The following is an 18,710-nucleotide window of genomic DNA, read 5'->3' on the forward strand; positions in this document are numbered from 1 at the left end:
TAGGTCAACAACAAACTGAGGAGAAGGTACCAAGATTTTTCCCATCTGCCCCCTGCCTCCAAACGTATGCGGCCTCCCCATTATCAAAATCCTGCACCAAAGTGGTACTTTTGTTATAAGTGATGAACCTGCATTGGCACATCATCGTCACCCAAAGTCCATGGTTGACATTAGGTTCACTCTTGCTGTCGTGCGTTCTCCGGGCTTGGCCAAATGCATAATGATGCGTATGCACCATTACACTTTCATGCAGAGTACATCTGCTGCCCTAAACACCCTCTGTGCTCTGCCTGTTTTCCCCTGACTCCCCCAACTCCTGAACCCCGGGCAACTACTAGTCTTTTTATTGTCTCTGTAGTTTGTCCTTTTTCGGAATGTCATAGAGTTGGAATCCTGTGTAGCATGTTGCCTTTTCAGTTGGCATCTCACTGATTTTTTTTCCCTGTCCAGCTCTGGATAATTCTATAGGCCACTCAATAAGAGCTAAGGGCCACATTTTTACTCCTCCTGGAATGATCATGGGAACAAGAGTTTTCACACTTTCAGAGTTTAGAAGGCAAATAAATCTCCAGTGGTCATGATGTTCTTGAGCAATAATGTGAAGAAAGCATGGCTGGATGTGGGAATTGTTATTCCGACATTTTCTTCAGGCATTTTTGTGTTTCCACATTACTTCAAGGTATCTACAGAATTATCTTATAAACTGACTGGTCATTTATTGCAAATCTAAAGGAAATAAAGTTTTAGAAAACAACTAGCACCATAAAATATGTGGTCTCTTGTGTCTTCCATAATTTATCATGTTTTCCAGGTTCATCCATGTTGCAGCATGTATCATCCTTTTTTATTGCTGAGCAATATATCATTGTATAGATAGGCTATCTTTCATTCGTCTGTTCATCTGTTGGCGGACATTTGGATTGTTTCCACTACTTGGACTGTTATGAATAAGGCTTTTATGAACATTCATGTACAAGTCTTTTGACAGTGTGTTTTCAATTCTCTTGGGTATACACCTGGGAGTGGAACTCCTGGGTCATCTGGCAACTCTATATTTAAGTTTTTGAGGAACTGCCTGACTGTTTTGCAAAGTGACCACTCCATTTTACAATTCATCAATCGATGAGCTTTCTAGCCTATAATTGTTATTATCTATCTTTTTGATTATAGCTACTTAGGAATAAAGTGACATTTGATTGTGGTTTGTATTTGTATTCCCCTGATGACTAATGATGCTGAGCATATTTTCATGGGCTTCTTTGAATTTTAACATAAGTGAGATATTACTATACATGTGCCTTTGTGTTCTTCTTTCACTTATTAACAAGACAGAACCACCCTCCTGTGTCATAAAACTATTTGTAAACATATTAAATTATGGTGAAGTATTCTGATAGAGGCATGTGTCATGCTTTGTGTAATGACTCCTTAGTCTTTGTTTCAAATATTTCCTCAGCCTCTTAAATCCATTGATTGTACTTTCTTCAAGATATTTCTATTCATATTATTTATCAATGTTAAAAATAATTCAACACATGTTTTTTGAGTACTTATTGTGCCAGGCATTGTCTTTGGTTCTAGAAATATATATTTTATTTTCTAAACCAAAAATCAGGGCATGGTTTGACAACTACATATATATTATGGGGATGATAGAACAGAATTTTAGAAAGTAAGTTTGGCCAAAAATAATGTGGGTCATGTGAAAGGGAGGTTACAAAGAATTATAATATGGTAATTGACCTCTGGAAGACTCCATCTCTGCAGAGTTATAATCTAAATCTTTCTAAAGTATGAACAGATTTTTAAAAACCTTATTATGCTATTGCAGTATGTTTAAAAAGTATCAGATCCTCACTCTGGGCCATCAAAACCTCAGAACAAAGAAACCCAGTATAATTTGTATTTTATTCCGTCTTCACCCTGTCCTCCTATTTTCTCTTCTCTCTCAACTCTCCTGTTGCTTAAAATATAAGAGTGGTTCTCAAAAGCATACCTAATTAGTCTTGTCTTTCTTTTCTTCTCAGCAGTAGCTCACTAATGACCTTTGTAGATTATAATAAAAAGGAGTGCTGTGAGTGGGTCTCATGGCTGGGTTTCAGGCCGGCGGTACTGTGTTCTCGTAAGGTAGCGGTAAGTAAACAGCTCACACAGATTAAGGAGGACCTGGGAAGTGAGGGCAAAAGTTTCTGCAATGAGGTCAATTTTCTTCTGTAAGTCTCTTAATGAGCCATCACCACATAAGTGCGCTGGTCTGGATTTTGTCACTTTCATGGATCAACCTTTCCCCTCCAAACCAGCCTATCAGGTTCCTCACTAGATAATTTTGTTCCTACTCAGCATTTCAGTAGATAGTAACCAAATACCTTCTTTCCTTCACTTAGAAAAGCTCCCTGTTTTCATAGAAAATAAGAAGAGCTTGCTGAAATGTTTCTCAAAGGCAGGCCTTCCAAGTGAGTGTATTTTCTCAGGCTTTTTATAGTTTAAGCTACTCACAAACTTCTGGAAACAGGGCATGTTTCTTTCTATGCAGTTTCTTTTGCCTGATATCCATGCAGGAGAAACTGCAAAGATAGTTATAAAAGTTCTTCATTGTTTAAGACCAATATAAATTCCAGTATGGCAGATGAATATATCTCATTATCTTCCATACAGATATTGACAGTAAGATACAGACAAATAACAGAATACAGGATTATTTTTTAATAACAGCTTTATTGAGATGTAATTCACATACAAAAATTTTACACTTTAAGGTGTACACATCAGGTGTTTTTAATATTTCAGAGAGTTGTATAACTATTACCACTATCTAATTTCAAAACATTTTTATCAAAAAACAAACAAACAAACAAAAAAAACAACACCCTGTGTTTTTAGCAGTAACTCCTCATTCCTCCCATGGTCCACAGTCCTAGGAAACCACTAATGTACTTTCTGTCTCTGTGGATTTGCCAATTCTGGACATTTTATATAGATGCGATCGGACATATGGTATTTTGTGACTGACTTCATTTAGCATAACGTTTTTAAGGCTCATCGACGTTGTAGCAAGTATCAGTCCTTCATTCCCTTTTGTTGCAGAATAATGCCCCGAGTGTATGACTATACCACATTTTGTTTATTCATCCATCACTTGACAGTTGGGTTGTTTCTGCTTTTTTTTTTTTTTTTGGATTTTATGAACAATGCTGCTATGAACATTTGTGTATAGGTTTTTGTGTGAACATGTGTTTTCATTTCTTTTGAAATTTCCACCATTATCTCCCTCCCCGCTTCCCTGTGCTGCCATTCACTGTGTTCCGTGTTTCTATGCCTGTGGTTCTATTTCGTTTGTTAGTTTGTTTTCTTCATTAGTATCCTGTATTATGTGACAGATATCATATGGTATTTGTCTTTTGTCTCCTGGCTTATTTCGCTTAGCATACTACTTTCCAATTTCATCCATGTTGTCGCAAAAGGTAGGAGTTCCCTCTTTCTGCTGCATAGTATTCCGTTGTGGAAATGTATCACAGCCCCCCAAATTCTTATCTAGAATATTTTTCCCTTTGACATGCATGTTTTCTTTATTTGGTGGATCACCTAACACAGTGCTTTAAAATTCATGTAGTTTTATGTCTTTCCATCTAAATTCATTACAGTAACATTTTGGAGCTAAACACGCAAAGGATTGGCACTGCAAAGCATTTTTGACAGCAAAATGGTCTGAATATATAAGACACCCAGGTGGGTTCTTGCTTAACAAATGGAATTGTTCATATTTCTTGAAACAGTAAGGCAGTTCACAATACTCCAGCACACAACAGCCTGTGGGCAGACCCTCCTGCTCAGGGCACTGTGTGACAGAATGCTGGCCAGGAAGTCATCAAAAGGGCCTTCTACTATGAAAGGGGCTGAAACACACTCGACAGGATGAAGATAAATGCCCAAGGGAGGTGTCTGCTTTTGGCTTTGAAGCTAGTCACTTGGCAAAGTACTTGATAAATTAGATTCGGGCAGCCAAGTGAATAATTCAACATCTCTCCCCCTTGAGATTTTAATGGCTGACATGCTCCCATGTAATGATAATTATTCATCTACATAATTCCCCAAATTAACAGATTTTTATTTTTGCAAAATTCTCATAGATCTGGCACGTTTCTTATTACTTTAATACCTTAGTACTTCATAGATTTATTTTTGCTTGTTTCTTGGTTGTTTTGTTGATCTAGATGAAATCCATTTTTCCATTATGTTTTTAATGTTGTTATTAGTGGCATATAGGAAATCCATTAACTTGTATGTTGGTCTTATATCCGGCGACCTTATTGCTTTTGTATTAGTTCTAATAAACTTTAAGTGAACAGGGTTGGATTTGTAGTTAGAATATAATTTATCTGCCAGTAATAACAGTTTGGCATAGTCCTTTTCCATATTTAAGGCTCCTGTCCTATGTATTGATGAAGGTTTATGGTAGGAGGTGTAATGTGGACATCTTTGTCCTGTTCTTGAGTAATAAGGGGACCACTTCTAATTTCCTACTCTTTAACAAGGATGGTTTCTATCAGTTTCTGGTAGATACTCTTGACCAAGATAAAGCATTTTTATTCTCTCTTGATTTATTAGTAAGTCTATTTTTATTTTAATCTGAAAAGCCTCTGAAATTTTGTAAAATATATTGTAGCATCTGTTCAAATGATGTTTTTTTATCCTCCTTTAATATAAATACGTAGTGAATTTCATTAATAGCTGTCCTAATGTTGAACCTCCTTGAATTCCTAGGCTAAAGCCTACTTGACCATGATTTATTATTATGGAGTTTTATATTTACTTAGGTTTGTAATCATCCTCCATTAAAAAATACTTATTGGCTGAGTGTACCAAAATATCTAATGAACCATGACGTTGTTTGAAATAATAGCAGGGAATACGGAGAGACTAGTCGGCTATACTGTTCGCTTTTTTCCTCAATAATTCCATCTGTTTCAGACATCAGCAATATGATTTGATTGGATAAGGGGAATGACTTGGCTGTGTAGACCATGTATTTCCTGGTAATTCATTTGGTGCTTAACAGTGACTAACACTTATGACTTATTAATATTTTGTGTTAAACAACCTGTTCAAGTTGACCGAAGTTGCAACAAGTATCACTTACTGACAAGACTCTTTTCTGAGCTTGTGGAAGTCATTACAGCCATGACATTGACTTGGTTTTGATGTGTTGCATTACTCTTTTCCCAGTAATATCTAGTTGCAGAGGCTGTAGCCTTTTCATTCATCCGTCATCAGAGTGGTTGGTGAGGTGTAGCAGTTCTCAGTATGAAATGCCTGTTCCACACCCCAGCTCTGCCGATAACTGACAATGAAAAGCTTAATTTCTCAATTTCATCATTTTAAAAAAATTTTGTGTATTTTTAAAAAAGATTTTATTTATTTTTAGAGGGAGAGGAAGGGAGGGGGAGAGAGGGAGAGAAACACTGATGTGTGGCTGCCTCTCATGGGCCTGCAACCCAGGCCTGTGCCCTGACAGGGAATCGAACCGGCGACCCTTTGGTTCGCAGGCCAGCGCTCAGTCCACTGAGCCACACCAGCCAGGGCTTCAATTTCATCATTTTAAAAAGGGACTATTTAAAGAATCTTATGGGTTATTGTGAATATTAAAGGAGTAAATATAAAGCACTTAAAATAGTAGTCAGGGCATAGTAAATATGATACATGTGTCAGCTAGGATTTTAAATAACCAAATCGGAGTTGTTCATTTGGCAGGAATTTTGTTGCAGATATGTGTCTTGTGATCACCCATGAAAACTTTTTTTCTTTTATGTGACTCATGGAAACATAGCCAATGTGGAATTTGACTAGTCCTCTGCTCATTCAAGGCATTTCTGAAAATAAGCAGTTTTGTTTGACTAAATGTTTTTCCAGTAAAAAGGGCTGGCCTATTTTTCCAAAATATTTTATGTTTTGGAAAATTCAGAAGGATGAGATTGAAGCTGATTATCAGAGTACAGCAATCTGTCTACTGATACAAAGAGAAAAATCATTAAACATTGGCCAACTCTAGTGAACAAGCCATGGGGGCCTGGAGAAGATCAGTTTTGGGTGGCAAGGGGTAACCCCCACCGCTCTTTGTTCATTACGGGGCTCTTCTACCACTCTGTGTTGGCTACGACAGTTAATAATTAGCCAAAGTATCTTAGAGGGAGGGAGAGGGGGAAGGAGGGAGGGAGATGGAGACAGAGAGACAGAGACAGAGAGACAGAGACAGAGAAACAGAGAGACTGAGATTTCAGGCTCTGCTCCCAGACTCCCTGGGATCAGATATGGGCTTTACCACTGTTCACCACTTAGCTGACCTTGGGTGCGTTTCCAACACCTCAGTTTTCTTACTTGTAAAATGATGATAATAATGGCAATGGACTCTCAAGGCTGCAGGGAGAATTTCAAGGGAAAACTTCTGTTCAGGCCCAACATAGGACCCTGTACATAGGAAGTGCTCATGGATGTGTTATTTAGCACAAAGCATTTGTTACCTAGTTCTTTGTTCTAGTTTGCAGGTCATCATATCTTTAGCTAGGCAACGTGGTAGGAGGAAGTCACAGCTTTTTAAAAAACAATTCAATGATTTTTAGCCTATTCACAGATATGTACAGCCATTGCTATTGTCAAGCTTAGAACATTTTGATCCTTTTAAAAAGAAACATCATACCTTTTAACTCAGTAATTTACTTTCTGTCTCTATAGTTTGACCTATTCTGGATATTTCATATAAATTGAATCATACAATATTTGGTCTTTTGTGACTGGCTTCTTTTATGTAGTTTACAAAATGTTCTCAGGGTTCATCTATGTTGTAGCATGTGTCAGTACTTCATTCCTTTTTATGGCTGCATAATATTCCACTGTGTGGATCAAACATATTTTATTTATCTACCGATAGACATTCGGGTGGTTCCTACCTTTTGGCTGTTAATAATAATGCTGCTATGAACATTCACGTACTAGTTTTTGTGTGGACATATGTTTTTCCTTTCTCTTGGATATATACCGAGGAGTGGAATTGTTGCCTCATATTCTACATGAGGGACTGTCAGTGTGTTTCCCAAAGTGACTATGCCATTTTACATTCCCATCAGCATTCTATAAATTTTCCACTTTCTCTACATTCTCACCAACATGTGTAATTGTCTTTTAGATTCTAGCCATTTTAATAGGTATGAAGTGGTATCTTATTGTGGTTTTGATTTGCATTTCCCCATTTGACTAATGATGTCAAGCATCTCTTCATGTGCTTGTGGATCATTTCTGTATCTTCTTTGGGAAAATACCTATTGAGATCCCATTTTTTAAATTGAGTTGTCTTTCCAATTACTGAGTTGTAACACTAATAGTATTTTATTTTTTAAATTACAGTTGATGTACAGTATTATATTAGTTTCAGATGTACAACCCCATGATTAGGCATTTATATAACTTATGAAGTGATCACCTTGATAAACATGACATATGACACCACACACAGTTATGACAATATTATTGACTGGATTCTCTATGCTGGACTTCGCATCCCTGTGACTGTTCTGTAACTAGCACTTTGTACTTCTTAATCCCTTCACCTTTTCACCCATCCCTCCAAGCCCTCTCTCATTTGGCAACTGTCAAAATATTCTCTATCTACGAGTCTGTTTCTGTTATGCATGTTTGTTTATTTTTAATTTATTTTAGATTTCACATATCAGTGAAATCATCTGGCATTTGTCTTTTTCTGTCTTATTTCACTTAGCATAATATTCTCCAGTGCATCCATGTTGTTGCGGAGGCAAGATTTCATTCTTTTATATGGCTGAATCCTACTGGATTCTGTGTGTGCACCATTTTTTTAATTCATTCATCTATTGATGGGCTCTTAGTATGCTTCCATATCTTGGCTAGGAAGTTCGAAGCATGAGCCAACAGAGGCCGTTTGTTGGAAAAGCTACTGGAAACAGCTTGAGTGGGACAGGGTCTCAGGGAATCACCAGGCTGGGGTGAACAGTGTTAACCAGGTTGCTGGAGACTCAGGTATGGTGCCCGCCTGCCAGCTCTGTAGGGGGAAAGCTCAGGAAAGGAACCATGGCTCCTGCCAGCACTTCTGTCTGGGAGAAAGCCATCCGTCCAGCTCTCATCCTGAAGCCAGATACTTCAGCCCCTCCTGTATGCCCCTGGCACTTTTGGAGCTGCTACCCCAGCTGGAAATCGGTGCAAGTGAGTCTGAGTAAGTCCTGCAGCCCTTTAACACGCTGCATACTGGGGTATTTAAATGGAGTATTTAAATGTCTTTTAGAAATGACGAGAATTCTCGCCACCCGCACACAACGTGTTAAGAGGAACTGCCTCAGGCTCCAGCAGCCTTCTTCTCACTCATCTATGATCCTGGTTGGCTCTCATACCAGAAGTTAGGGAGACTTCCTTTTCTGGCACCAGAACCCTGGGATGGGAGGCTTAGTGTGGGGCTGGGACCCCTTGCTCCTCAGGGGGGATCTCTGCAGCGGAGATAGCCCTCCTGATGTTTAACCATCACACTTGGGTGTGGGACCAGCCTCATCTCTGCCTCTCCTGCCAGTTTCGATCTGGCTTATTCTTTACATCCCTAGTGATAGGACCTCTGCTTTGCTAGATTTCAGGCATTCTGAATGATGGTTGTTCTGTAATTTAGTTGTAATTTTGGTGTGGTTTTGGGAGGTTCTGAGTACTGTATTTACCTACACTTGTCAATTTGACTGGAACCCCCTACCCCTTAATATTGCAGCACTAAGAATTTCTATTGAGCTCTTACTCTCTGGTCGATCAGTGCTGCTCATACATTCATGTACTTAGGGCCACTGGGGCCCTTGTTAAAATACAGATTCTGATTCACTAGGTCCCATTTGAGACCTGAGAGTTTGCATCTTCCAATAGCTCCCAGGTAATCCTGTTGTCCATGGACCCCACTCGAGCATAAAATGAAGTTACAAACCCAAGTTCTATTACAAAGGTATATTACTTCCGGGCGCTTAATTTCCTCCACAGTGTGAAAGAGCTGTAGGAAGCACACGTTTAGAAAAGAAGCTGGAAATGAAAAATGCGATTTAATGAGATTAATTGTGAACACGAAGGGTTTGTTCAAATGAGCTGCTTTTTTTGGTAGCCATTTCCCATAGAGATCTCTCACCTAACCCTTCAGGATGTTATTTTGCTTCCGTGGGGGTGTTTCCGGTGTTTCATGAGGCATAACAGTAGTCTGGGCTGCTAGCAGTGGCTGGTGGTATAACTTGCAGGTGCTTTCTGTCCTGCTGCTCAGATACTGAAATGGAAAAGATGAGGCCAGAAATGATTTCTCTGGGGATGCACATGCCTGGTTAGAGCTCATGATGGATCTGTGAGCATATTCTCTGGCTTTCCTCATGGGAGATTCTGTCTCCTGTTACAGTTTTGAGTGAGACTTTCCCAAGTGCTTCGTTTCTGCCTTTTACAGTAAAGCATGTGCCCAGGTGGAAGTCATCTCCTTTGGACTTTGAGATTGTTTCTGGAAATATAGCTAAACCCGCGAGCTGAAAAGTCATAATAATTCAGTTAGAAATACCTGTCAGGTGGCTGGAAGCACTGGGAATTTCCTGGGTTGTAGGTTTGGGGAAGTTTAGGCAGGCCAAAGATCTCTGCCCCCCTCCGCCGCCCCCAGGTAAATGGCGCTTACGGAGTTTGCAATGGCCTAAATTGAGAGGAACTTTGGGAAGTGATTTATTTATAGGGTTAATTCATCAATATGTTATATCTGGGACCTTTCAATCATTAATATTTATTGTACAGACATTGATCAAATTTGAAAGTATTTACTCCGAAGTAGCTTCGATGTTATAATTTATAATGTTACACTATAGTAACACTGTAGTATTACTATGCGCATAATACCATGAGCAAATTGAGATACACTCCAGTCTGACATTGTATGTTTATTTCTGTCTCACTTAAAATATCAATGCTTTGTAATTGTTCAATGAGCAGTAGTTACTGTGTACGTCTATGTGCTTGATGTTGTTTCAAGGCTAGTCACAAAGATAAAATGAATTCGGCTCTTCTCTGCATGTAGCTTACAACCTAACAGTAGAAATAAGCCACAAATGATTCCCGCGTGTGCCTTCTACTATTCAGTATTTTGTCTCAGTAACCCATAATTATTTATTAAGCATCTACTGTGAAAAAAAGGCATCCACTGTGAGCATTTATCAGAGCAACGGTGTATATAAATATATACCATAGCCTCTGCCAACATATTCTCAAATCTAATTTTCAATGAAATGACAGTATTGCCCCAAAAGAGGAAAATCACATAGATAAAAAGGAGAACAAGGAGTTCTAAATGAAAACAATGCAGGGATCCCATTTTAGGAAAAGTGAAGCAATGATTTCACCTTCCAGTTCCCATAAAAAGCCTGGAAAGTTTATTTTGTTCCCAAGGAAATTCACTGTTGTTTAGCTCCTGAAGCATCAACACATTTAAAAAAAATTATAATTTGCTGCAGCGTTTTGGCTGTAAAATATACAGAAAGAAAATTGAAATCAGATTCACAGGATATGAGTTCGAAATCTGGATGTGTCTCTTCCTAAAGTCTCGCAGTATCCGGCAAATAGGTAACTGCTTGGGACTGCATCCGTTGAGTAGTGACAGTGTGGGACCCCCCAAAGTCAGTCAGCAGATGGAAGCAGGTACACACTTACATTTCAAGCCTTTCTCTCTTTCACATCAGTGGGCACTAGACGCTTGTCCAACCTTCTAGGCTCAAATTCTGGAATCACCGTTTCTTCCATTTCTGCTTGAGAAATTGAAATTTTCTCCCAGGGCCCCCTTTTTCTGGCAATCTTCTTGCTCTAAATGCAGCCAAGACTTGCCAATGCAGACTAACACTTTAATTTGAAGGCACTGGGTCTGAAGGTGTGGGGGCTCCCTACCACTCATCACAGGTAAGAGTTCTAGCAAGTGTCGCCCTGCTGTGTAACACATCACCTACCTTTCCAAGCCCTGATACCTATTTCCTCTCTTCCTGTTACCTGATGGCTAAGCAGAGTCTATATCCATTGGATCTTCGTTACGGCAGCGCTCCATTTTAATGTTCACGTATGCCAGGGCAGGCTAATTGCTGCAATAAAAAGCGAATTGCTAGAACAACAATCTGCACATTTCTGTGACTCAACACAGTAAGGTCTATTTTTTGTTTGCCCTGGAATTGAATCAGTTGTTTGAAGGGCAGACTTCCATGTGGCCATTCAAGGGCTCAGCCTTCTTCCATCTTGTGGCACCTCCATGTTCAATCTGTGTGCTCCATGGAACGGCATGAGAGAATGGCAGATCCCATGGGTCTCACCTGGAGGTGACACACATCATGCTTGCCTGCATTCCATGGACCAGAACGTGATCACATGGCCTCATCCTAGTTGTAAAAAGGGTGGGAAGATATGGACCTTCGGCTTAGCACGAAGCCTTAGCATCAGCTTGTCATCTCTGCCTCCCCGTGCTTACCTCAAAATGTTGCTGTGTGGGTTAAAAAGTGAAATAGATGTTGTTTCCTTTTAGAGTAAAAGGTGTGGTACAAAATGAGGACGATTGTTTTCTTCAGAGAAACCTTGCTACCCATTATGATTGGATTCTCCTAAAGATACTTAGGCACCTAATAAGTGAATGGGGCTTAATGACCTTGAACCCTAATCACTAGGTCTTAATATTATTCTTATGGGAAAATCCTACTCACAAACCACTGGCCTAAAATCAATTCTTGGAACTTATTTCATAAGTTAGTAGCTTCTTCTATAAACTTTGTAGGGTACATGTTCATTTTGATTTAATTACTACTTTATCAGAGTTTAATTCAAGTTTCTATTTAGTTTATGGTTTTAATGTCTCCTCTGGGTTAAAGTGCAACTGCTCCTTGACCTTGGCTTCCAGAGTAATTATTGACATTTATTGACTGTCTACTCTATGCCAGGTATACTCCAGGCATGCTAACTACATCCTAATTTTAGGCCTCTCTGAACTTGGCAATGTGTGTACTAATAATATTAGCTTTATTTGATTATTGAGAACACACACCCAGAGAAGGGAATCATGTTAGTTTTCTATTGCTGTATGACCACATATTTAATGCCTGTGTTCTGTACTGGAGACTTTTGGAGGAGAATCACTTCTGAGCTTATTCAGATTGATGGCAAAATTTGGCTCCTTGTGGTTGTAGGACTGAGGTCTCTGTTGCCTTGGTGAATGTTGGCTTGGGGGGTATCTTTCTCAGCTTTGAGAGGCCACTAGTATTCTTTGGCTTGTGGACCCTCCATCATTAAAGCCAGCAATGGCACGTCAAGTCCTTCTTATGCTTCCAATCTCTGACTTATTTTGGCTTTCGAAGGGCTCATATGATTAGCGCATGCCCATCCAGATAATCTCCATGTCTTAAGATTCAGTGACTTGGACTTTTATTACATGTACAAAACACCTTCATAGCAGTACCTACATTAGTGTTTGATTAATCAGGGCACGGGAATCTTGGCAGGGGCATCTTCAGAATCCTGCCTGCTGCAGCAACTAAGTTGCCTTAATTCACACAGCTAGAAAGTAGGGAAGCAAGTATTTGCATGCTGATCTATCTTGCATTAAAGTCTATGTCTTTTCCATCTACCAGGCTGCCCTCTACAGAAATGAGTGGCGGGCAATACCCAAAGAGAATGTCCTAGAAGGAAAAACCAACCCCAATTCCTAAGCTACAGGCATATAATTTAAATAATTCTTACATTTAAAATTATAGATTTAGTATTTTAAAATTATGCATCAAAGTAATAGTAGCTGTTTCCAGAATGCCATTTCCAGAGAGGTCATTTTTGTGTGAGCCACTCAGAGATAAATTCCAAGGGCTACCACTTACTCGCTCTGAAACCCTAGACCTCAATTTCTGCACTGTAAAATGAGGATAATAATATTCTCTTACAGTTGCATCGAGAGACTGAAACAATGACACAGATCATGTTAATCATAATTTCTGAAACACTAAACGTCAGTTGCTAATCATCACCATCACTATTAGCATCGCCATCACCTTACTGTTGTCTTCATCACCATCAGCCTAGACAGTAACTAAGTATTAAACACGTTCATCAAATAAATCATGTTCATTTATCAAACGAGCAGGAGAAGTTATGCCTATGATCTCATTTATAACTTGCACTTGCTTCTGAAATCTCAGCAGCAGATCAGTAAATGTAAGACTTAGTAATTATTATTATTTTTATTTCTTGGAAACTCAGAAATAATAGAGGAGGATATGCTTTCTCTGCCATTCCTGTAATTTAGTTTGTTCACTCAGTTCTGATTCTGTCAGTAATTTAATGAGTATAAATTTAATGTCATAGCTCATGAGACTTAGTGTCACTTACAGAGCCTTCCTCTGAACTTGCCCTTCTCTTTTTCCCTCTTGATCTGAGACCCATGATTGTAAGGTCCCTAGCATTTGTTTCATTTTACTTTTACTGAGAACTTGAACTTGCTATAAACAAGAAATGTATTTTTAGTTTTTATTCTGCATTTTATTCAGAGCTTTTCTCTTTATGCATTTGCACCAGATTCCTAGGCTTTTGTTAAGCCAGCTTTTTAAATGTGAGAAAAATAAATGTAATGGAATGGAGACTTCATGGCCGCCAGCAGAAGTGCCTGTTGAGTCCTTGTGGGAACCCAGGATGGGTTAAGCAGAAGTTTGAATGGAGAAGTATGAAGGACAGATGTATCAGGAGGAACCCCTAAGACTGTTTATAAGCAACATATGATAAAGAAAATGTGGGGCTACCCAGAACTCAATGAGGGGACCTGTGGTTGGGAGAGACCACAACAGAATGGGTGATGGTTCATTAATGTCACCATTGGTGCTAGAGTCAGAGCTTTGGTTTGGATCACCTTACCTGGATTCCGTGTGTTATTAAAAGGTAAGGAGGGGTAAGGGCTTTCTAATGATCGAAACCTTTTGAAATCATTTTAGCTTGCTCCCTCCCCATAGCACCTAAACTGCTTCCCTGCGACATCCGTTGTGAAGCAGTGTGCCCCTTTTGCTTTCCACGTTAACTGTTCAGTCGTCTAAAACAGGGTTTCTCTACCGGGACACTGTTGACGTTTGGGGCCCGGTGATTCTTTGTTGCCCTCTCGGCATTCACGGAACACTGGAAACTGCACCCGAGGGCTTTTGTTCCGACCATGGGGAGTGCTGGGGAGTTAAGGGCTGGTGATGGAGGGGGAGTTGGGGGATGGTTGCTCCAGCTTCCTGGTCCGTCAGTGTCAGCGTGTGCTACACCATCTCCAAGCACTCCCCAGTGGGACTGAGCTCTGGTGTCCACAGAAGTAACTTGTTGGATAACATACCTCTATTGCTGACTTTCCCTGCTCTGACTCACACCCCCGAGAAACTATCCACACTCCGATAATTATCTCAGGGTCCTTTTGTAGGGGAGCACAAACTGAGAGGCCATGTTACAAACATGGCAATTGAATATGTTTCAAGAAATCTTGAGCCAATCCACAGAGATTTGTTGATGAAAGGCTGTTTATCACTGTTGTCACCAATGGCTCTAAGGCCTGCATTCTGGGTGGGCCACACTGGGTGTGCACCGATGTGGATGTCTGCGATGATGTGGACGCTGTTGTTTCTCGTGGGTTTGTTCTGAGCAAAGCGTTTGGAAATTGTGTTTTCCCACAAGTTCCACAAATGTTTGCACATTTTAGAAATTGTTTGAGCGTGCTCTAAGCCATGACTTTGAAAGTCAAACAGTTTTGGCTAGTGATATTATTTTTAAAGAAACAAAACAGTTTTGTTTTTACTTTTGGCTTTTGTTATGCTTTGCAATCCATTTCTGCTCTAAAGGGCTTAACTTCCTTTGCTTAGTGCATGGCTTTGCATAACGCTCATTGTGTCGATATGACTGTAAGTGAATTTTTACTGCCAACACTACATTCTAAAGCTCTTCTACATATAATATTTGATTTAGTCCTCACAAAACCCCTGAATAATAGAATTATCATCATGGTTCAGTGAAAGAGGAAACCAAATTCTAGAGAGTTTAAGTGAGTTCCTGTTTATCACTCTTATTTAGTCATTGATTAACATGAAACTTTCATGAATTTAATCAGGGTTTCTGCAAAGACAATGAAAAGGGAGAAGATAATCACCAAGGGATGCAGAGCTGTAGGACGTGGGAAAGCTGAGGAGGAAAGGATGCAGACCTCAGCAATGCTCGCACTCTGATAAAACCAACAATGTGAGTCAGAGGCATTTTCCCCGGGTGCTTTTCTCACCTCCCGGGAAATCTCCTTCGCTATTGCCGCCAGTCTCTAGTGGCTCCATGGCATCGCTAATGCTGTACCCGTCTTTCCTGCATCACTATCGAGATGACCGTGGGCACCACTGTGTTGGTTTCAGACACAATCTTTATCTTGCTTGCACTAAACTTGTACCTGGGGTACAGCATTAGATTTTGAGGTCAGGTCCAAAGGAAGTCAACTCTCTTTCTTCCAGGATCTAGAACCTTGCCTCTGATCTCCAGCTATGAGTCACAGTCCCCACTGACAGTTGGCTTTCCCGACGGTGAGCTTAGTCTTGCTTTTGAACCTTTGTCAGTTGCATGCTGTTGGCACCTGGGTGGCTCCTATGGAATCTGGTTGACTCCCTTTAGCCCTCCCACCAGCAGTGAACCCCAGTTATTACTTAGCCATTCTGTAGTAACCAGGATTCAGTTCGAAAAACAGAAAACCCTTAGATATTTCAAGGAGAAAGTGATTTAATACATGGGTTATAGTTTTACTGAAGAATTGAAAAGGATCTCAATTAGCCCTTTAGATAGTAGGAAGATAGTGAAATTAAGAAACACCACTAATGATCTCAGTGACCTGCTGTACACAGAAGCATCTGGCAACACTTTTTGTTGTTCATCTGCCAAAGCAGAGGCACCTGCCTGCCACCATCATACTGGGCTTCGGTGTCTCTTGTGCCTTGAGAGTGTGTGTCATTTGTGTGCCCTCACTCTGAACTGTGAGGGCAGGGAGTCTGGAAAACGTAGCTCCAAGACTTCTAGCCCCTGGGATACAGGGGACAGCATCAAAGAGAGAACATGGTGCTGAGGAGCTTACAGATAGTTCAGGCTGTACCCTGTCCCTAGACATTTTCTGAAGCTCATATGTGAGCCTGGTGCACTCGAAGAATAGAATGTTATTCCTCCAAAATTGAAGATGCTCTTAAAAACATACCTGATCTGGGACAGGTCAATAGAAATTAAGAGTGAAATAGTAACTGGGGACAAACTGGCCCTTAAGATTCTGTAATAGTTGTTTATGTGAAATAGGAAGAGACCGGGACTTTTGCTTCAAGCACAGCTGCCAGGAAAATTGGGTAACTCTGTACCCATGTCCTTACTATGCATAGCATAGTTGTACTTTGAAATGCCTTTATTTTCTGGTAGAATGTCTTGTGCAGTTTAATCTGCTGGCTGATTCTACTCCTTCATACAACATCACAGTCTTTGATAAGTCTGCTCCTCCAGAGAGGAGCCTTGGAAAAACTCTCCAGGAGGTAATGAGGACCGGCCAGGGAGTCATCCCTAGACACCTGCTCCATCAAAGCAGTCCCACAGGGCACAGGCCCTGGCCAGGAGCACTAGCACCACTGTTGGGGTTGTTTTGAATGGCATATTCCACTTGTCATCTGATTTACAACATTTGCTTCCAGAAGCTGTGCTTTTGGCCTCTGTACAAGGCTGGAAGGCTGAAGCATCCATGAAATTGACCTAATGCTGTTTTAAAATGTTGCAGCATGTTACAAGTCCTAATGTCTGATTTATTCCCCCAAGAGTGCTAGAAGTCAGTTTTCTTTTCATCACAATGTGGAAGTCTTTGCATATCCATGATTTGGTTTTGGGAAGAAGTTTTACTTTATTTAGACAATAAATATCAAACTATGATGTATTTTTCTCAAGAACACATTATGGCAGGGGAGAGGGAGGAATGAGGGACATCTGTAACAGTGTCAACAATGAAAAAGAACACATTATAAAACCAGAACTTTGTAAATTAAATTGTTCTTTTGGATAAGCCAAATAACAAGGACTCTACCTAAGCAACTAGGGACTCCTGAGTTAATCCAACTAAAATATTAACTTCAATTTTTATTAATACCTTAGTAACTAGTATTTCTCTTCCTTCTAGGAAATTTGTATTGCAATGATAATATTATTGTGAATATTTTTTTTTAAATTCTGGTTGGAGAGTACTTCACAAAGATGTATCTAGTATTGAAAATTTGTCTCTTTGATAATGATCAGCAAGCCAACAGAAAGGCATAATAACTTAATAGTGAAAATAATAAATTTTAAGGATAGCCAATCAAGGAGGAGGAGTAGATAGACATGCCTTGCCTCCTTGTGCAACCGTAGAAAGAATTACAACCAGATCTCAAAAACAAGTAACCAGAACCATCATAAAATCAAGTTATATGGAAGTCTGACAACCAAGAATTTAAACAAGCCACATTCATCCAGATGGGTAGGAGGGAAGGGATGTGGAGATGGAGTGGAGAGACTGTGGGGCTTGGACAGTGTTCTAGCACTTGGAAGATAAACCCCCATTACCTCTGGTTGTAAAAACAACTGTGGGTTGGGGCAGCAGAAGAAACTGCTAGATTTTTGCTGCCTAAATGGCTGGCAAGGGGCCGTGGAAGAACCTGCCGGACTTTAGTTGTGAAAAGGGCCCGCATGATCTTAGGACATACGAAAACCCCAGGGCAGTAACTGGAAGGGCACCAATCACATAGAGAAAGGGGATGAAGTGACTGGAAATGGGGCAAGTGCCGGGAAAATAGCCAGAAGCCAAGCAGTGGCATTGTCCCTTCTCTGAGCCCCCCACCATAAATAGAGCCAGAAAGTGGTGAAGCGGGTGGCCCCACCCTGACAATTACCTAAGGCTCCTCCCCACACAATTTACAGCTGCCTTTACTACATAGGCCACACTACTAAGACACAGAGTCAAAGCCGCTCTACCTACTAAACAGAAACAAACACAGGGAGGCTGCCAAATAGTGAGGAGGCAAAGAAATATGGCCCAAATGAAAGAACAGAACAAAACCCCAGAAAAAGAAGTAAACTAAACAGAGATAGTCAACCTATCAGATGCAGATTTCAAAACACTGGTGATAAGGTACTCACAGAACTCCTTGAGCATGGCAACAAATAAAGGAAGAAATGAAAGTTATACTAAGTGAAATAAAAATATACAGGGAACCAACAGTGAAGGGAAGGAAGCCGGATTCAAAACAATGATTAGGAACAAAAGGAAGAAACAACAATGTAAAAATTAAGGAGAGGCCTAGGAACCTCTGAGACAACTTTAAACATGCCACCATCCAAATTATAGGGATGCAAGAAGGAGAAGAGGAAGAGCAAGAAATGAACACTTATTTGAAAAAATAATGAAGGAAAACTTCCCTAATTTGGCAAAGGAAATAGACATACAAGTCCAGGAAGCACAGAGTCCAAACAAGCTAAACCCAAAGAGGACCACACCAAGACACATCATCATTAAAATGCCAACGGTTAAAGATAAAGAAAGAATCTTAAAAGCAGCAAGAGAAAAGCAGAGAGTTACCTGCAAAGGAGTCCCCATAAGACTGTCAGCTGATTTCTCAAAAGAAACTTTGCAGGCA

Source organism: Furipterus horrens, unplaced genomic scaffold (assembly GCF_987537825.1).
Source record: "Furipterus horrens unplaced genomic scaffold, mFurHor1.1.pri manual_scaffold_17, whole genome shotgun sequence".
Lineage (NCBI taxonomy): Eukaryota > Metazoa > Chordata > Mammalia > Chiroptera > Furipteridae > Furipterus > Furipterus horrens.